Genomic DNA, 21,048 nt, shown 5'->3' with positions numbered 1-21,048 from the left:
TAAGTTGGAGATCTAGTTTCATTTTTTTGCATGTGTCCCTACAATTTCCCTACCATTTATTGAAAAGACTGTCTTAACTCCATTGTATGTTCATGCCTCCTTTGTCAGGTATTAATTGAGCATAGTCTTTTTGGTCGATATCTGGATTCTCTATTCAATTCCATTGGTCTATATGTCTGTTCTTGTGCCAATACCAGGCTGTTTTGAGAACAGTGGCTTTGTAATACAGCTTGAAATCTGATATTGAAATCCCACTTACTTTTTTCTTCTTTCTCGGGGTTGCTGTGGCTATTCGGGGTCTATTTTTATTCCAGATGAATTGTTAGAGAGTTCTTTCTAGATCTGTGAAATATGCCATTGGTATTTTAAAGGGGAGTGCATTGAATCTATAGATTGCTTTGGGTAGTAAGGACATTTTAATGATGTTGTTTCTACCAATCCATGAACATGGTATGTTATTCCATCAGTTTATGTCTTCCTCTATCTCCTTTTTCAACGTCTGTAGTTTTCCGCATATAGGTCTTTTACCTCCTTAGTTAAGTTTATTCCTAGTACCTTAATTTTTTTGGTGCGATGGTAAGTGGGATTGCTTTTTTAGTCTCTCTGTAAGTTCACTATTGGTGTATAGAAATGCGATATTTTTCTTGGTGTTAATTTTGTATCCTGCTACATTGCCGAATTCATTTATTAAGTCTAATAGTTTTTTGATGGAGCCTTTAAGGTTTTCTATATACAGTATATGTCATCTGCAAATAAGGACAGTTTTACTTCTTCTTTTCCAATTTGGATGCCTTTTATTTCTTCTTCTTGTCTAATCACAATGACTAATACTTCCAGTACGATGTCAAACAGGAGTGGTGAGAGTGGGCATCCCTGTCTTTTTCCTGGACTTAGGGAAAATGGTTTTAGTTTTTGCTCAATGAGTATGATGGCTGTGGGTTTGTCATAAATGGCTTTTATTATGTTGAGGTATGATCCTTCTATTCCCACCTTGCTGAGCGTTTTTATCAAAAATGGGTGTTGGATTTTGTCAAATGGTTTTTCTGCATCAATTGATATGACTATGTGGTTTTTATTTCTCAATTGGCTTATGTGATGTATCATGCTTATTGATTTGCGGATATTGTACCATCTTTGCATCCCTTGGATAAATCTTACTTGGCCATGGTGTATGCTCTTTCTGATGTACTTCTGGATCCGATTTGCTTGAATTTTGTTGAGGATTTTGGCATGTATATTCATGAGGGTTATTGTCCTCTAATTCTCTTTCATTGTGTTATCTTTATCTGGTTTTGGTATTAGGGTGATGCTGGCTTCATAGAACGAGCTTGGAAGTGTTCCTTCCTCTTGAATTTTTTGGAATAGTCTGAGGAGAATAGGTTTTAGTTCTTCCTTGAATGTTTGGTAAAACTCCCCTGTGAAGCCATCCGGTCCTGGGCTTTTGTTTGCTGGAAGCTTTTGTTTGCTTCAATTTCTTCCATAGTTATTGGCCTGTTGAGATTTTTAGATTCTTCCTGATTGAGATTTGGAATGTTGTATTTTTCAAGAAATATGTCCTTTTCCTCCAGGTTGTCTAGTTTGTTGGAGTAGAGTTGTCCATCATTTCTGTACTTTATGCCTGTGCTCCTTCCTCCCTTTCTATTTCTTCTTTTTACAGCATTCCCTTTAGCATTTCTTGCATTGCTGGCTTGGTAGTGATAAACTCCCTTAGCCTTTTTTTGTCTGTGAAGCTCCTTATTTCCCCTTCAATTCTGAATAATAGCCTTGCTGGATAGAGTATTCTTGGATTCAGTCCTTTGCTTTGCATCACTTTGTAAATTTCCATCCATTCTTTTCTGGCCTGATGTGTTTCTGTTGAGAAATCATTTGATATTCTAATGGGAGATCCCTTGTATGTAACTTTCCATCTCTCTCTTGCAGCCTGTAAGATTCTCTCTTTGTCCTGAACATTTGCCATGGTAATTATGATGTGTCTTGGTGTGGGTCTTTTCGGGGTTCACCTTGTTTGGGACTCTCTGTGCTTGTGTGACTTTTTTCTTCCCCACCTCAGGGAAGTTTTCTGATCTTATTTCTTCAAATAGGTTTTCTAAGTCTTGTTCCTCTTTCTGTTGTTCCGGCACCCCTATTATTCGTATGTTGTTTCGTTTCATGTTGTCCCACAGCTCCCTTAAGCTCTCTTCCTGTCTTAATTTTTTTTTCTCCAATTGCAGTTCAGTTTGGGTGTGTTTTGCTTCCCTGTCTTCTAATTCGCTAATTCAGCCCTCCCCTTCTCCTAGTCCAGTAATGGCGAACCTATGACACGCGTGTCAGAGGTGACACGCGAACTCATATTTTTGGTTGATTTTTCTTTGCTAAATGGCATTTATATTTAACATAAATATAAAAAATATAAATCTTTGTTTTATTGTGGTTGCAAATATCAAAAAATTTCTCTATGTGACATGGCACCAGATTTAAGTTAGGGTTTTTCAAAATGCTGACACGCTGAGCTCAAAAGGTTCGCCATCACTGTCCTAGTCTATTGTTGAAACTTTCCATGTTTTTTTTTTAATTGTAGCTATATCACTTTTTATTTCTCTTGATTCTTACACAAGTTGTTGATTTTTTCATGCATCCACTTTATGAACTTGCATGACCATCATTCTGAATTCTTTTTCTAACATATTGCATGCCTCTGTTTCACTTACCTGCTTTTCTGATTATTCCTCCTTTTCTTGCCTTTGGGGGTTTCTTGGTCTACACGAAGGATCTAGATGTCGAGTTGTGCAGGGGCTGCTCCTTTGGTGGCAGTGGCTCCTTGGGTGGTTGTTGCTCCTCAGGCGGTCATGGCTGTGGCTGCTCCTCAGTTGGCATCAGCTCCTCTGGTGGGTGTTGTTCACAACAGTGGTGGCTCCTCTGCTGGGGTGGGGGGGCGAGGCTGCTAGCATAGCTGCTGCTCCTCGCACAGGGGTGGCCTGCTCACAAGCTGCTGCTCCTCCGGTGGCAGTGGGCTGCTCACTCAGCTGCTGTTACTCGTACCGGAGCGAGCTGTATTTGCGACCGCTGCTCCTCAGATGGGGGCAGGCCACTCGCCCAGCTGCTGCTTGTTGGACAGTTTTGGGCTGCATGTGGCTGCTGCTCCTCAGACAGGGTGGTCTGCTCTTGTGGCTGCTGTTTCTCGGACTGGTGCAGGCTGCTTGGGTGGCTGCTGCTCCTCAAATGGTGGTGGGCTGCTCATGGAACTGCTGCTCCTTGGACAGGGCTGTGTGCAGCTGCTGCTCCTCAGACGAGTATGGGCTGCATGGGGCTGCCAATCCTCAGTTGTGGGCAGGCTGCTTGTGTAGATACTGCTCCTCAGGCAGGGGCTGTTCGTGTGTCTGCTGCTCCTTGGACCAGGGTGGGCTGCTCATGTAGCTGCTACTCCTTGGACAGGGACGGGCTCCTAGTGTGGTTACTGCTCCTCTGATGGGGGGTCAGGCCACTCACACAGCTGCTGCTCTTCGGCCTGTGGTGGGCTGCTCACATGTCTGCTGCTTGCGTGGTTGCAGTGCTCTGGGCTAAAGTATTGGGCTGGTTAGAGGGGAGCACGCTTTGGAACTCACTGGAGCCTGTGCCCAGGGTGGCTAGAGTCTCAGTCACCATGGGACCACAGCCAAGGTAGTAGGTCTCTGGTAGCAATGGTTATAGAGTCCCAGGTGTTATCTGAGGGCACCCTGGGTGGAGGTGTACCTTGGCTCCCAGTCACAACAGCTTTCTCCTTCAAAAAGGTGAGGCCTCTGAGGAAGAGCTGGCCTCTCTGGGACTGTTTGCAATGGTAGCAGAGGCTGCCTAGTTAGGTGAGCCTGATTAGCCTGCCCCCAAAGGCCCTGTGGGATCTAACTGTGCCTCATTCACACACACCGAACATGACCACACACTCCTCTTTTGCTCTCTCACTCACTCATGCTCTCTCCCTCACTGCCGCCTTCTTCATGCCTCTGTAGTTGGGTCTGGAGTGTTATTGACCCTTTTGTGGATGGAGTCTCCTCTCCGGGTGTCTGGTTATGTGGCTTGCTCTCTAGCACATTGGCCAAACAAGATAAAATTCACCTCAGCAAGACATGGCATGAAGGGAACAAAACACAAATGTACTCACAACACCAATAACCCCAGTATAAGTGACCACCAGAGAAAAGAGAATTAGGAGAGAGAAAAAAGAGCCCAAATGATATGAAAGAGAAAAAATGGTATGAGAGGAAAGAAAAAGAATAAAAAGGAAAAAACAAATTATATATATATACACACACACATATATGGATAAAACACCAGAGGACAAACAGGTAAAACAAAACATACAAACACCAAATTCCCAGTAAAGAGAGTGGGGGCAGAAATTTATATACAGAAAGTAAGGTTAAGAATTGGATGAATATGGGGAGGACCTCAGCTCAGTATAGAGGAAGTAGAAAGAGGTTGAATGGATAAGAAAAATGAGAAAGAGAAGAAAATAATAATAATATTTTTTTAAAACAATTGATTAATAAATTAGGATAAAAATAAAATAAATTGGAATGATGGAAAAATACTGAGAAAAGAAATAGAAAATAAAGAAATAAATGAAAAAAGTAAAATAAATAAAAAAGAGGTAATAAAATGAAAAAAATAAAAAAGTGAAGTGTCGGTCCTTTGGTTTGTTTAAGATCCCACTCTTCTGTACTGTCTGTGGCTTGTCAGTTTCCTGTTGTTGGGACTGAAAGCCTCTCTTTAGGCCAGTCCCTGTGGACTCTCAGGGACTATTCAGATTTTTTTGTGTATCCTTTGTAACACTCTGGGTATAGTCTGGCTGTGGCTGTATTGGTTGCCTGGAGACTGCAGGGAGGGGCTATCTCTTCAAGAAAAATGGCTACCTAGGTCTTGCGCTTCAGGTATGACTCAGCGCCAGACTTGCGGCCACTTCTCCTGGGCCCTCTCCTCACCCGGCCTCTCCCCTGCCTCTCCCCAGACTCCACAAGTTCGCACCTTCTCCTGCACCTCAGCCACAGGTGAGTGTCCATATCTGAAAGGTCCTATGAACTAGGTTCAGTGAAGAAAAGCAAAGGCCACAAAGAGGGGAAAGAGCTGCGCCTCAGCTGTTCCCTCTGGGCTCAGTCTTTTGTTACTGTGGACCCAGATCTAGAATCCCCTGCCACCAGCAGTCCTGCTGACCTCCTTTCCACAATCAGACACTGTGCCTGTCCCAAGGGACGCGGCTTGGTGCCATGCAGTTTCTCTCTGGCCCTCTGGGATCAGAGGTCTCGCAGTTCTCTCCAGCCCAGATCATTGATTTTACCTTTCTCCAGGTGTCCTCTGCCCTTCCGGCTGTGAATTGTCTCACCAGCTGTGTCTCCTTCACCAATTTGGGGTGGATGTTATTCGATTCAGCTGCTCATTCTATCTGCTCCAGGACAAGGCTCAGGACACGTCCATCTATTCTGCCACCATTTTGTCCTCCAAAAGAAGGAATTTTTACCATTTGCAACAGCATGGATGAAACTGGAGAGCAATATACTAAGCGAAATAAGCCAGTCAGAGAAAGATAAATATCACATGATTTCACTCATTTGTGGAATGTAATGGACAACATAAACTGATGAACAAAAGTAGAACCAGAGCCATAGAAGCATTGAACAGACTGTCCAATCTCTGAGGAAAGTTGTGGAGTGAGGGGGTAAGAGATCAACCAAAGGAATTGTATGCATGCATATGAGCATAACCAATGGACATAGATGGGGGGCTTGGCCGGAGAGAGGTCAATGGGGAAAAAGGAGACTTATGTAATACTTTAAACAATAAAGAATTTAAATTAAAACAAAGGATATAATATTGTTAAAATACCTATACTACCTGCCTGGCTGGCTTGGCTCAGTGCATAGAGCATTGGCCTGCAGACTGAAGGGTCCTGTGTCCTGGGTACAATTCTGGTCAAGGGCACATGCCCAGGTTTCAGGCTCAATCCCCAGTAGGCGGCTTTCAATAGGTAGCCAATCCATGATTCTCTCTCATCATTGATGTTTTTCTCTCCCTCTCTCACTCTCCCTTCCTCTCTGAAGTCAATACAAATATATATATATATATTTAAATCTATACTACACAAAACAATCTACATATTTCATGCAATTCCTACCAGAATTCCAATAACATCTTTTTTTAGACATAGAAACATAGACATCATAAAACGCATATGTGACCTCAAGGAGCTCTGAATAACCAAAACAATCAAGAGAAAAAGTTGGAGTTCTCCCATGCTCTGGTTATAAAACTTATTATAAACTGTAGTAACTAGTCCTGGCTGGTTTGGCTCAGTGGATATAGTGTTGGCCAGCAGACCATAGTGTCCCGGGTTCAATTATGGTCAAAAGCATGTACTGTTCAATGTGTTTCTCTCACGTCGATATTTTTCTCTGTCTTTCCCCCTGTTTTCCACTCTCTCTAAAACTCAATGGAAAAATATCCTCAGGTAAGGATTAAATTAAAAAAAAAAAAAAAAACACTATCATAATTAAAACACTATGGTGTTGGCATGAAAACATATACCAAATGGAATTTAATAGAGGTCCCCATAATAAACCCAACAAGGTTACCATTACCATCTTATGTGATTAGAACAGTTTTTACAACAAATGCTATTGAAAATACTGGACAGCCACATGCAAAAGAATGAAGTAGGGCTCTTACCTTACACCATATACAAAAATTAATTTAAAAAAAATTAATTCGAATGGATCACAGACATAAACATACGAACTAAAACTACAAAACACTTAGAAGAAAACAAAGAGGGAAAACATTCATGACATTGGGCTTGACAATGAATTCTTGAATGTGACACTAAATTAAAAGCAACAACAAAAAAAGACAAATGGGATTACATAAAACTTAAACATTTTTTACAGACCAAAAATGAAATAACCTACAGAGCAAAAAAGGAACCTACAGAATGGAAGAACATTTTGCAAATTTTATATCTGATAAGGGGTTAATATTCTGAATACATTAAGAACTTAAATGCAACAACAAAAATCTGGTTACAAAATGGTGAAAAATGTTGAATTTATATTTTTCCAAAGAAATGTGAAAATGGCCAATAAGCTCATGAAAGATGCTCAATAATTATTATAATTATGGAAATGCCAAAAAAACCACAACAATATACCATCTCACACACATTGGGATATCTAGCATAAAAATATAGAAAACAACAAGTGCTGATGAAGATCTAAATAAATTGGAACATCTATGCATTATTTATTGGTTAGGATGTGAAATGGCACAGCTATTACAGGAAAAAGTATGGCTGTTCTTCAAATTATTAAATGTAGAATTACCATATAGTCCAGCAATTCTACTTTAGGAGAATATGTTTGCATAAAACAGTAGATGGCACTGGAAAGAGTTTTTTTATAGAAAAGGCACTTAATTATTTGATAATTCTGAATTATTTGATACAAGTAGCAGAGTGTTCCAGTATCTGTGAAACTCCACTAGGCTCTTCTCTATTTTTTTAAGCAACTCAGATTTATAAATGTTCCAATATTTATAATTGTTCCTCATTTTAGTGCCTTGAGGTCCCCCTGCCCTCCATCCTGACCCACAATTAATTTGCCACATTAACAGTGGGGATTGGTAAAAAGATTCCCTTCTTTTGTAAAATGAGAGCAAGGATTGTTATGAAAGAGGAGCTGGGGAATGAAAACAGGCTCAAGCTGAATTAGAGTAGTTAAAAAAAAATATAGAAGTTGAAGAGAGGGGAAGTGATTCTCTTAAAACTGTAGATTCTCTGGTAACCTTTGTGTACCCTTACTTTTGAGATTGCTATTCTAAGCATCTGTACATTCCACCACCAGTATATTTGAGGACTTCTGGAGCTGCACACATTCCTTATAGGCTATGGGGCTCAGGGCACTATCTAAGGACCAGCTACCAAGACACTTCGCCCTCACGCTAATGAATGAGACAGGAAGGCTGAGAATCTGGTTAGACTGTCTTTTATTCTCTTTTAGTTTTTGTGCAGCTTTATTAGTGTTTTTATCACCTTGTTCACTTTCCATCTTTTTGTCCCACTTGGAAAGTTTCCACATGCTTTCAGAATTATCATGTTCCCCAAATGAAGACCTCTGCTCTTTGTAACAATATTTACAATTTGCAAAATTGTTCAAGGAAAATGAAGCAGATGACAACATTTGGTTTATTTTTCTGATCCTGTGCTTGGTAATTTTAAGAATCCAAAAAGCACTATATTTGTTTTTAACAATCACTTCAGCTCTCCAAATGGAGGTGGATATTATTAATATGTGCAGTAACAGTTGTGTTATGGAAGTTAACCATTTTCATCAATACAACTATGTAAATCTAGGTTTTCAATAATGAAAATAAAGTTCAAAAACTTTATTCTAATGAAAATAAAGTTCCAGAACAAATTATAATTTGAGTTTTAATTTCTGTTGTTTTGATATAATCTTGACTGTAATCTTTTAAATTAATACCTTTGATTCAAGGAAGAAATGTAGCATCACAAATTGAAATTTAGTATACTTTTTCTAAATTTATTTTACACATATCCACACATGCATATGGATTTTCATATATAACATGTACATATCTGTTAACATTATATGGTCACATATATCTACATAGATATATGTATATAGTTGTTCTTATCAATATTAGTGTGACTGTATCTTTCTCTACATTCTGCATTTATTTTCTTCTATTTTGTATTCTTAGGCAAAAAAATCAAAAACTCTATTTTAGTCTTCAATGTTTGTTTGTTTTTTGGCTATTCCGTCCAGAATTCAGTTAATCACTGTAAAGAGAAAAAAGTTCTCTGAATTCTTCAAAATAGAAACCACCAAAACACTATTTTTAAAGTTTTGTTAGGAAGACAAAAGTGGTAGAACCAAGCAAGAAATAATAATAAACTTTGTACAGGGGCATGAATTCTAATTATAATTGTAATAAATGTGTGAGCTTAGAAATTAAGCTGTTGACTATTAAATGAAATCCCATTTTTAATGTCTGAATCTGTTCTTCACTAGTTAAAGATATCTCTTCAACTAGCCAAAACTATCACTCACAAAAGTCTGCAAAAATAATATGTATGTTAATATCATTTATATTATATACTAGAGGCCCGGTGCATGAAAATTTATGCACTGGAGGAAGGGGTCCCTCAGCCTGGCCTGTCCCCTCTCCAGGAGCCCTCAGAAGCAGGAGGCAACCTGGCGATCAGGGGAAGGTGACACCCCATCACACCTCTGCTGCTGCCACTGCCAGCAGCTCAAACCTCGGCCATCCCTGGTTACCTGAGCCTCAGGGGGCCCTGGGAGGCTGGGTGCCATGATCTGAGGCTCGCCTGCACCTCGGGCCGGCCTTGGGCAGCTGGAAGGCTGAGGGAACTGGGCGTCACCATCTTGTGTCTGTGGGTGCCACCATATTTGAGGGCATGGCAGTCAAGTAGCATATTCCCTCCTTATTGGCTATGGATGCCACCATCTTTGAGGGCAGGGCAGCAATTAGCATATCCCCTCCTTATTGCTGTGGGTGCCGCCATCTTTGCAACAGCGTGAGGGTCAATTAGCATATTCCATCTCAGATAGAATAGCTAATCTAATAAAAGAGAAACATGCAAATTGACCGCACCTCTGCTATGCCCCAAGCCACACCCACCAGCCAATCAGAGTGACTATGACTATATGCAAATTAACTCAACCAAGATGGCAGCCTAAGCCACGGAGCTGGAGCCAGCAGGAAGCTTGGTTGCCCCTGCGATGGAGGAAGCCAACTTCCCGCCTGCCCTGGCCAGCTGTGGCCTCCTCTCAAGGAAACCAAGTTTCAGTTATAGAAGAAAAATAAATCCCAGATACCTGCTTCCAGCTAGCCTCCACTGGGAGCATGGGTGGCTGGGGGCCGAGGCCAGCCTGAAAACAGCCATCAGCACCTCACCCAAGCTGGCCAGGCATGCCAGTGGGGACCTCAACCCTGAAGGGGCTGTGGCCAGCCTGAAAACAGCGCTCAGCTCCTCACCCAGGCTGACCACACCCTCATGAGGTGCGGGACCCTGCTGGGGGGCTTTGCCAGCCTGCAAGAAGCCCTCAGCCCCTCACCCAGGCTGACCACACCCTCATGGGGTGAGGGTCCCTGCTGGGGGGCTTGGCCAGCCTGCAAACAGCCATCAGCCCCTCACCCAGGCTGGCCAGGCACCCCAGAAGGGACCCCCACCCTAAAGGGGGTATGGCAAGTCTGAAAACGGCCCTCAGCCCCTCACCCAGGCTGGCCAGGCACCCCAGTGGGACCCCCATCCTGATCCAGGACACCCTTCAGGGCAAACCAGCTGGTCCCCAACCATGCACCAGGCCTCTATCCTATATAATAAAAGGGTAATATGCAAATTGACCCTAATTGCAGAATGACTGGGAATGACTGGTCACTATGACATGCACTGACCACCAGGCGGCAGATGTTTAATGCAGGAGCTGCCCCCTGGTGGTCAGTGTGCTTCCACAGGGGGAGCTCTGCTCAGCCACAAGCCAGGCTGACGGCTGCTAGCACAACGGTGGGGGGGGGGGGCTCTCCTGCCTTCTCAGTAGCGCTAAGGATGTCTGACTGCAGCTTAGGCCTGCTCCCTGCTGGCAAGTGAACATCCCCTGAGGGCTCCCAGGCTGCCAGAGGGATGTCTGACTGCCAGCTTATGCCCAATCCCCTGGGTAGTGGGCCTAAGCCAGCAAGTGGTCATCCCCCAAGGGGTCCCTGACTGTGAGAGGGCACAGGCCGGGCTGAGTGACCACCCCCTGAGTGCACAAATTTTTGTGCACCGGGCCTCTAGTTATACATATACAATAAAATATTGCATATAATTGTTAAGATATATTGATAGAAACTTGATTCAAAAACAAATAAAAACTACTCATACCTTACAACTGATTCAATATTATTGAGTAAAAGAAAGACCATTCCTTTATATTTAGTCACCATTTATTCAACAAATATTTTTGAGCATCTTCCGGGCTACTGTAATCAATCATGAAGCAGGAAATTTATTGCAGTAGTTCACTGTGCCTGGTACTGATGTTTGTAAAAGGTACAAGTCCTTATTCTGGCTTTAATAATTTTACAGTATATTGGGAACTTTGTGATCAAAAAGAAGGAAGAAGGGAAAGTACATGGCAGGTTTTGAGGGCACTCAATAGAAATATGTGGTTTGAGCTCTGGATTCCTCTAATTGGCTTTTGCAAATTCTACCTTCTATTAACTCTTAACATTTTAGGAAGAGGCAAAGTCATTGATGGCTATGTTATGATACATATGTCCTATCATGCCATAGAACATCTACTTAGTGAAGCACATTTTACTTCATAGACACTTCTTTTTACACCCCAAAAGATTAGTATCTGAGAATGGCTTTAGTTTTTTTGTTTGGAATAAATTGCTTTCTCACTCAAATTTTTAAAATGTAATTCTATTATAACTTTATTCAGGGTTGATTACAAGCATGATAATAGGCAAATAATATTAAAGTGTATCTAAGATGAATTATGTGAATTCAGAAACAATGGTAAAAGTTCAAATATCTATTGTACAAGGTGATTAGGTAAAGAATTATTTCTAATATTTGTTATATTGAAAATATTTTATTCAGAAGTGTTTGTAAAGAGTTAATATTGTTATACCTGTTAAGGACAATACAAAAATACTACTTGAAGTATGTAAAGCAAAACAAAATAAGCAAAAATAAATTTGCATTTTCAATCATATATCTAAATTATTCTACTTTTCACTAATTTCTTTGCATGCTCTTACTGTGTCTGCATAAGAGGGGACAATGTATCCTCAAATTTAAAATTCAGCTTTGGATACAATTAACATGAAGACACCCCCCCCCAATGACACTGCAAGTTTGAATGCAATTACTTAATTAGACTCATTCTAAGTTTATAAATGGTAATTTCCTATTCATCTGGTTCAAACTGTGACAATATGTATGCCCTTCATGGTAACAGGGCACCTTGGCACTGAGTTCATATTTCTTAAACATAAACTATAATCACTGTTCTATAAAAATCATTCTTAATTACTTCTAACCATTAGCAATATATATATACACACACACCTTTTGGTCATAGAAAAATACATTTTTTTCTTGCTTTGTAACAAATATTTCCCTTGATTTCCTTTATTAAACCTTTGGAGAATAATAAAAGCTCACGTTATGATATTTTCTATTTTTGCAATTTAAAGTAATTAATCTTTGACAGCCCGACGGAACTGCATTTGTATGAATATGACTAGGACTTCTAATATTTTAATAAAAGATCTTTAATATCGCCAGTAAAAAGTTAGTTTGGCATCTACTGTTGGATGCAACAATTTGTGAATCAAAGATTTTCATGGCAAAAAGTTCACAATATTTTTTTGTGTGTGTTTCTCAGCTGAATATAAACTTGTTGAATATGTTTAACTCTAGAGAAAAAAATAAATACAAAACTATGGCAGTATTTAATTTAAAATAATAGAAATTATAGCTTACATTGGATGAGTTAGAGAAATGAAAATAGAAGTGATTAAAGTTTACATTGTCTAGTGAGACATTTACCCTATCATCTCACCCTGCTTCCAGAACTAAGGAAGACATTCATATGTGCCCCAAGCAAACTTTTGTAAGATTCTTGTCCTGAAAAACTAAATAGCTTCAGAGAAAAAAACTCAAGAGACTAACTTTGAGGTTTATTAATAAAACTGAATTATTCACATGTTTGTTCTGGAGTGAGGGCTATAATTTTAATAGAATACTTCCAAAGATTTTAAATGCTTTACTATTCAATATGAATGAATGCTGGGATCACCAGGTTTTTGAGAGAAGCATCCAAGATGAAAGAGAGAACCAAAGCAAATAAGAAATAAAATAGAGGAATTAGAATTAAGGAAACAGAAGAAAAAATAATATCCACAGAGAAGTACAACGGTATTTTATATATAACTCTATTACTGGATTATATGAAAAAATAAGTAAGTAGCTCTTGGACATAAAATATGCAAGCATCAAAAGAAAAGTTTAATACATATTTTGGAATTAAAGTTCAGAAAATTTTCCAGAAAGGAAAACAAACAGATAATAAAGTAGAAAAAAATAGAGGGAAGATAAGCTATTTAGGAAATCATCACAAGAATTCAAAGATCTGACTAATACTAACATTAAGAAGAAAAAATAATTTCAATGTCCAGATTTTAAGCGCTCGCCAGAATATGGAGAACAATGAAAAAAAAAAAAAAAAAAAGAGTCACACACCAAGGCACAATGTCATAAAATTTCTGAACCATGGATAAAGAGATTCTGGAATTTCCAAACATTAAAATTTTAAAAAGTCAATAAAATATTCAGAATCATAGGCATCAGATTTCTCAATAGCAAACCTTTAAAGGTAGAAGGCATAGAGACACACAGCTACAAAATTCTGAGAGAAATATTTTCAATGTAGAATCATATGCCCAATGAAGCCATTAATTAAATGCAGAGGAAAGAATAAGACACACATTTGGACATAAAATTCACCTCCTCCCATGGATCCTTTCTTAAGAAACATTTGGATAATGTGCTATGACAAAGAGAGAAGGAGGGAGGGAGAGAAGAAGGGATAAAATGAGGGAGAAAGAGGTAGAGAAAGAAAGAGAGAAGGCTCTCTGAGAAAGAGGAAGAAACAACCTTCAGAAATAAACAGGTAATATTACACAAAGGCAGAATGAAATCCCATAATGAGACCTGTGCAACATGCCAACAAAACAACAATCTAGATTGAGCTGGAAAGGTGAAGAGTTGAATAAATGATAACTCTGTGAAATAAAATTACCTTTGATATATAGGGTATCCCCAAAAATGTATACATATACTTTGAATAATTATAAAGGCAGTGTTTATTAAAATATATTTCATTTTTAAAATTTAGCTATCAACTATTAAAATGTGTATACATTTTTGGGGAGACACCTATATAGTATATGTTTGGTTATTTGGAACATAATAGTAAAGGACATCTAACAGAGTTGATTGATCTTGCCAAAAATGATCACGTAAAAAAAAAAAAAAAAACTAAAAAAATATCAGGACACTGTTAACCATAGGAAATGCAAAATCTTGTTTAAAAAGGAGCATAAGCATTATGAAATTCACGGCTCAGTAGTTAAACACTAAATATTGATTTTTTAACTGTGATATCACAATACTGGGAAGATGAAAGAGGAAAGAGGAAGCACTGGAGAATAATATATTTATCTAAAAGAATGAGAAGCTAATGGATAATATCAAATTAATAATTCAAGAAATAGCAGTGTTAAGATATGTGCATATAGGGATGCAAACACTAAGGGAAATAGCTCAATTTGATAAAAGTAGTTGACTCTGGGAAACAGAAACAGCAATGAATGGGTGATGTTGAATGATGATATTTTAGTATTGATACTATTTGATATTTTAATATGTACTAAATATTATTTTGATTAAATATTAATGAATAAATTAGAAAACTAGTCAATTAAAATATCAAACAAAATAAATAGGAAAACTCATGGAAGAAAAATATGAGTATCATCTCATTTATTCATCAATGACACATCTTTTAGAATCAGGAAATCATTTTTATAGCTAGTCTCCATCCCATGTACTGTAATAATGAACATGTATTTTGTCTTCAAGGAAGAAGCCCTTTTTTCTCTTGTCAGTAACATGGAAAGTGGCCTTAGACTCACTTTTGCCAACATGATTGATTCCTAATTAGAGATGTCCCACTGTCAGATAATTCCTTTTTTTTTTTATGTCAAATGATCCTAGAGACTAGAACCTAGAAATACGATGTCCTTTTGAGGAGATAGAAGGGGCTAGGGCAGTCAGGGATGAGACCACGCCACCGACTCCAGATAAATAATGATTGAACACAGCCTTTAGAAGGAAATACTGTTCTGTTAATGAAAGTCCCTGACACTCCAGGCAAGGTTCAGTCTGACTTACACACTGATGGAATTTTGGGTATAGGGTACCTTTAAGGTTTTCTATGTTCTGTGGAGCATTTTGATGGTAGCATTTCTTCATTGGAAATTTGTACATCTGAAACAGGGGAATCACACTGCTCCTTGATCTTGCTTTCCAGATTAAGCAAGTCCCCCTGTTCTTTGGAGGGTGCCGCCCTGCTGACCCCTGCCAGGGAGCTGGGAAGCCAGGAGGCTGGGAGGCTGGACAGGAGCACTTGCCATCTGGCTTGGAGGAAGAGCCACCACCATGCAGAGGGGCAGGGAGTTAGGCAGGGAATGGTGGGCCAGAGTGGGTGCACCCCAAAACAACTGACCATGGTGTCTCATAACTTTTATTTCTACCCAAGGACACAGGGGACCTCTCCGTTTGTTTCCTGTCCCTCTGCAAGGCACTGGCCTAATGCACATCAGCGGGCCCTGTGAAATTTGGCACAGGCCCATCGGCACTTTCTTTTTTGTTCCTCTTGGCCTGCCCTTTTGAGCTAAGACAAGCCGGCCCTTTACCAGGCATGCCTTTTGTCCCGGAGATCAGAATTTTGGCCCTTTGGCAGATGGATTGGTCATGGACCAGGGAGGTTTGCACAAGGCATCCTGCTGGCTGTGAAAGGTGCCCATGCCCCCAAAAGCATTGCGGAATCCTGCAGGGCCCTTCCCCATGGCTTTGCCCTGTCAGGTTGCTGGCTCCAAAGGAGAGAGAGAGAGAGAGAGAGAGAGAGAGCCTTGCCCTTTGACTAGAATGATGTTCTTTTCTTCCTTTCTCTTCCTTCCTTTGTATTAGAAGTTAAGTTCATTGAGTTTTTATTTTTATTTTTATTTTTTATTTTTATTTATTTATTTATTTTAATTTCTTTATTGATTAAGGTATTACATGTGTCCTCATCCCCCCCATTACCCCCCCAACCCCCCACTCATGCCCTCACCCCCCTGTTGTCTATGTCCATTGGTTAGGCTTATATGCATGAATATAAGTCCTTTGGTTGATCTCTACCCTACCTTCCCTCTAAGGTTTGTAAGTTTGATAAATGCTTCTTTGTCTCTGGATCATTTTTTGTTCATCAGTTTATGTTGTTCATTATATTCCATAAATGAGTGAGATCATGTGATACTTATCTTTCTCTGACTAGCTTCTTTCGCTTAGCATAATGCTCTCCAGTCCCATCCATGTTGTTGCAAATGCTAAGAATTCCTTCTTTTTTATAGCGTCATAGTATTCCATTGTGTAGATGTACCACAGTTTTTTAATCCACTCATCTGCTGATGGGCACTTAGGCTGTTTCCAAATCTTAGCTATGGTGAATTGTGCTGCTATGAACATAGGGGTGCATATATCCTTTCTGATTGGTGTTTTTTTTTTTTTTTTTTTTTTTTTTTAATCCTCCAGCTGGAGCTAAGGGTTGAGGTTTCAGAGACCCTAGGTCAGGGGTGGGCAACCTTTTTGTGAGTGCGTGCCAATACCAGCAAAATCTCTGACTCAAAATTCTTCTGCGTGCCAACCCTAATTTTTTGAGAACTTGTTACGCCTACTTGATATCTCTTAAGATGTACATATGTGAAGAACCTTGAAGAAATAATAAAATTCATTCGAGCGACAAAAACACAGTATATGATGATGAAAAATACATTTATTTTTTAATGTATACATGTACACTGATAGTCCAACAGAAAACTTTATGACTCCACTTGATATTATCAGTGGGACTTTTGCTGCTGCATCACTGATGACAGAGATTTTACATCAGGTTTATATTTCGTGACCTTCAGAGGTGTGCACGAGCTACTACTTTCATCTGTCAGGCTACCCCTATTATGAGACTTAACAAAATTCATCACTGAGAACAAAGATTCACAAGAGTATGTGGATGAAAACATGGAGAGTAACGTTGTTGCAAAGTTTTTTAAACAGAAAAAAATTTCTGGAATGGCATTCCAAATCCTCAATAGTTCATTTTCAACACTTCTCTCTGGTACTCCTGTCTCTAATTGCTTTTTTTCCCAATGTTTTCCAAGTCAACTCTAAGGTCAATACATTTTTGCTTCTAAATTGAGCTACTTTGAACTTCAATCAACTGCATTTCAAAGTCAGCCATGTCTATCCATGAAAACATTTGTGAGTTTAGTTCCTCCAGTTTCATGCTGTCTGGAAACCTCATGAATTTTGCTGTCTCTTCCAGTTCTATGAATTTCGCAAATCTTGAGAAGAACTGCTCAATAGTTGACTCGATGATGTTTAAAAACAGCTTTTGAAGGCTTTGGTCTGTCATCTTTTCGGAGGTCTTTGAAGTGCCTCTTGAGGTTTGGGAAATATCTAAATCTCTCACTATCCACATCCCTCTTAAAGACTTCCAATTTCTTTTCAAAAGCCTTTATGTAACCAAACATAACATCAAGTGTCTTGCCAGTTTCTTGTTATTTAACATTTAAGTCATTCAAATGTTCACAAAAATTGTAAATGGAAGGTTATAAAAGAGGGTTTTGCGTGCCAGCAAAAGTTACTGGCGTGCCATGTTTGGCATGCGTGCCAGGGGTTGCCCACCCCTGACCTAGACCCAAGGGAACTTGGCCACCCAGACCCCTTGCTACACTTTGCCCTCTCCAGACAGTGGCTGGGGGAGAGTTTGAACCCAGCCGGATCCAGGTATTTTTCTTACAGGACTTAAGACAAATTTAGATAAATTTAGGAAAGTTCTCATATGACTTTGACAAGTACATAGATATTTGTAATACTTTAAACAAGAAAATAAAAATTAGGAAAGTTCTCATATGACTTTGACAAGTACATATATATTTTTCATGGAGTAACAAGGACCTTTGATTTATCATAGAAGGATATAACGCTTCCTTTGAGTCAGATACTCTTGGAAGCAGAGAAGCAGTCAGTTCTAGATGATGCATCTCAGCAATTTTGCCACCAATACTTCTTAGCAAATGCAAGCAGGGTCCCCCATAATCAGATTGGTTGCTACTTCACTAGCCAACAGGCTGTACTCCAGGAAGACCTTACCCAGGAGGCTTGGGTAACCCTGACTGTTGAGGGCTTGATGATGATGAGGTAGGAGACTGAATAGGAAACATTTCCAGACTTGTGTAATCCAAGGGTTAAGAAGGTGCCAATCCAAGCCCTTGAACTATTCTGAGTTGCCAACTATAGACCAAGAGGAGGATAAGAATGCCTCAGCCTTTAAAGACAGATTTAGGGAGGCACTGATGGAATATACTTCTATATCCCAGGATTCTTTTGAGGGCCAACTTACTTTGAAAGACAAATTTGTACCTCAATTGGCTCCAGATATTAGGAGGAAACTACAGAAATTGGGAATTGGCCCTGAGAGTGCCTTAGACAATCTCCTAAAAAAGTAGCCACTTCGGTCTTTTACAATCAGGACCAAGAGAAGGCCGAGGAGAGGAAGGCCAAAGGGAGAAGGTTGCAGCCTTTGTTGTGGTGTTCCAGGATGTTAATGTAATAAGTAGGCACCCCCAGGCATATGGGTCTCCCACAGTTGCTTGTTATAACTGTGGTCAACAAGGGCATGTCCAGACGGACTGCCCACGGGGAAACAGGAAGCCACTCCTAAGCCCTGTCCTATCTGTAGGGAGAACCACTGGAAGTCAGACTGCCCAAAGGGGCTCAGCCCACCATGGGCTGATCTGGCATCTCACATGGCCCAGCAGCAAGACTGATGGGCCCTGGGGCCATCCTATCCAGCTCCAACACAGACTGTCATCTCCACCCAGGAGGCCTGGGTTACCCTGACTGTTGAGGGCAAGGAAATTAATTTCCTTCTCAACACTGGAGCCACCTTCTCTGTTCTCCTTTCTAACCCTGCCTATTTTTGTTTCATAGTGTGACCATTAAAAGCGTGTCTGGCAATCAGTTCACTAGGAATTTTTCTCAGTCTTTGAGTTATAACTGGGACATTTTTTTTTTCTCACATACTTCCTGATTATGCCAGAAAGTCTAACTCTGCCGTTGGGGTGAGACACCTTTTGTGCTGTTTTGGCACCAGAACAAGTACTTTGCCTATCATTAGTAGAGACTGAAGTCAACCCCAAAGTGTGGGTAACCCAAGGGAAAGTTGGCAGAGTGATCAGAGCCTATCCAAAGACTTTACAAATAGGTTAGAGGAAATTGCCCAAAGTATTGTCACAGTAAAAGACCAGTCAGATTCGTTGGCAGCAGTTACCCTCCAAAATCGGAGAGGACTTGACCTCCTCACAGCTGAGAAAGGGGGCGATGCCTATTCCTAGAGGACAAATGCTATTTTTATACCAACCAGTTTGGCATAGTAAGGGATGGGGCCAAGAAATAGCTGATAGGGCCTCAAAAGTCCAATAACAACTTTCGGAATCCTGGGGCATCTGGCTACAGAATCTTAACTGAGCCTCCTGGATTCCTCCTCCACTTGGATCCCTCTTAATGCTTTTCCTGGTACTTATCTTTGTCCTGTACATCCTAAGAACCTTTTCCTCCTTAATTGTGTGCTTTGTTTCCTCCAGGATAGAAGCAATCAAGTTACATATGGTCATGGAAATGGAACCCTGAATGACAGCTCCCATCTTCTATGGTCCTTTAGATTGTCCACCTCTGATGGAGCCCTAACACCCCATACAATATCCTTTTTCAACTGGAAGTAGCCAGACCGGTCATCGCCCCTATTCTCACCAGCAGTTGGAGTCTCCAAATTGGAGGGGGGAATGAGGAGATAGAAGAGGACTAGGTAGTCAGTGATGGGACTACGGAAGAGGGAGGGGGAGTAGAACTGGAAAGTTTAAGAATAACAGAATCTTGTAAACAAAATGCAGCTTGCGACTGCACCACAGAGACAAACAAAAGGATCTAGAACTGAACCCAGTGAGATGGGAGTTGCTAAGACAACCCAGCTTGGCAGGGAAAGAAGGGCATGCATGATAGAAATGAGCTTTAAAATGTATGGAGGAAATTGACAGGGGAACCAAGATGGCGGCATAGGTTAATGCCGGAGTTTGCTGCTTTGAACAACTACTTCAAAAGTGAAACTAAAAGACGGAAGGGACATCACCCAGAACCACAGGAACACTGGCTGAGTGGAAGTCCTACAACTAGGAGGAAAGAGAAACGCATACGGACACTCAGAGGAGGCGCAGTGCTGAAGTCAAATTCTGAGGTGCGGAGTGCGCGGAGCGGGCTGGCGGCGGAGGGCGCGGTTGGCGTTTTCAATCCGGAGGGAGTCGCAGACTCTGAGCTCCAGATCCGGGCGAGTCTTTAGCGACCCTGACTCAAACGGGAGAATCGGGACTGTCTGGCTTCGGTCAGAGCGAGTGCAGCTTTCTCTCTGAGCTTTGCAGCGGGTGCTGGGACTCAGAGAGGCAGAGCCCCTGGGGACAGGACTGAGAGCTGCCATAACTGCTCTCTCCGGCCCACCCTGTTGATCCTGTGCGACCCGCCCCGCCCAAGCCCTGCACAGAGGCTTTTGCCGGATAGCCTCAGGCAAAGGCTAGATTAGCACCTCCCTAGAGGACAGAAGTTCTCTCACTGCTGACACAGCTGATTCTCATAGCCACCTGGCCTGGAGGTCAAACCCTCCCTGGTATTAGCTACAACAATCAAGGTTTAATTTTAAGACTTCGAACAAAGACCACTAGGGGGTGCACCAAGGAAGCATAACAAAATGCGGAGACAAAGAAACAGGACAAAATTGTCAATGGAAGATATAGAGTTCAGAACCACACTTTTAAGGTCTCTCAAGAACTGTTTAGAAGCCGCCGATAAACTTAATGAGATCTACAAGAAAACTAATGAGACCCTCTATCTTATATTGGGGAACCAACTAAAAATTAAGCATACACGGACTGAAATAACGAATATTATACAGACTCCCGACAGCAGACCAGAGGAGCGCAAGAATCAAGTCAATGATTTGAAATGCGAGGAAGCAAAAAACACCCAACCGGAAAAGCAAAATGAAAAAAGAATCCAAAAATGCGAGGATAGTGTAAGGAGCCTCTGGGACAGCTTCAAGCGTACCAACATCAGAATTATAGGGGTGCCAGAAGATGAGA

Source organism: Myotis myotis, unplaced genomic scaffold (genome assembly GCF_014108235.1).
Source record: "Myotis myotis isolate mMyoMyo1 unplaced genomic scaffold, mMyoMyo1.p scaffold_m19_p_4, whole genome shotgun sequence".
Classification (NCBI taxonomy): Eukaryota; Metazoa; Chordata; class Mammalia; order Chiroptera; family Vespertilionidae; genus Myotis; species Myotis myotis.
This window is presented reverse-complemented; position numbering follows the sequence as displayed.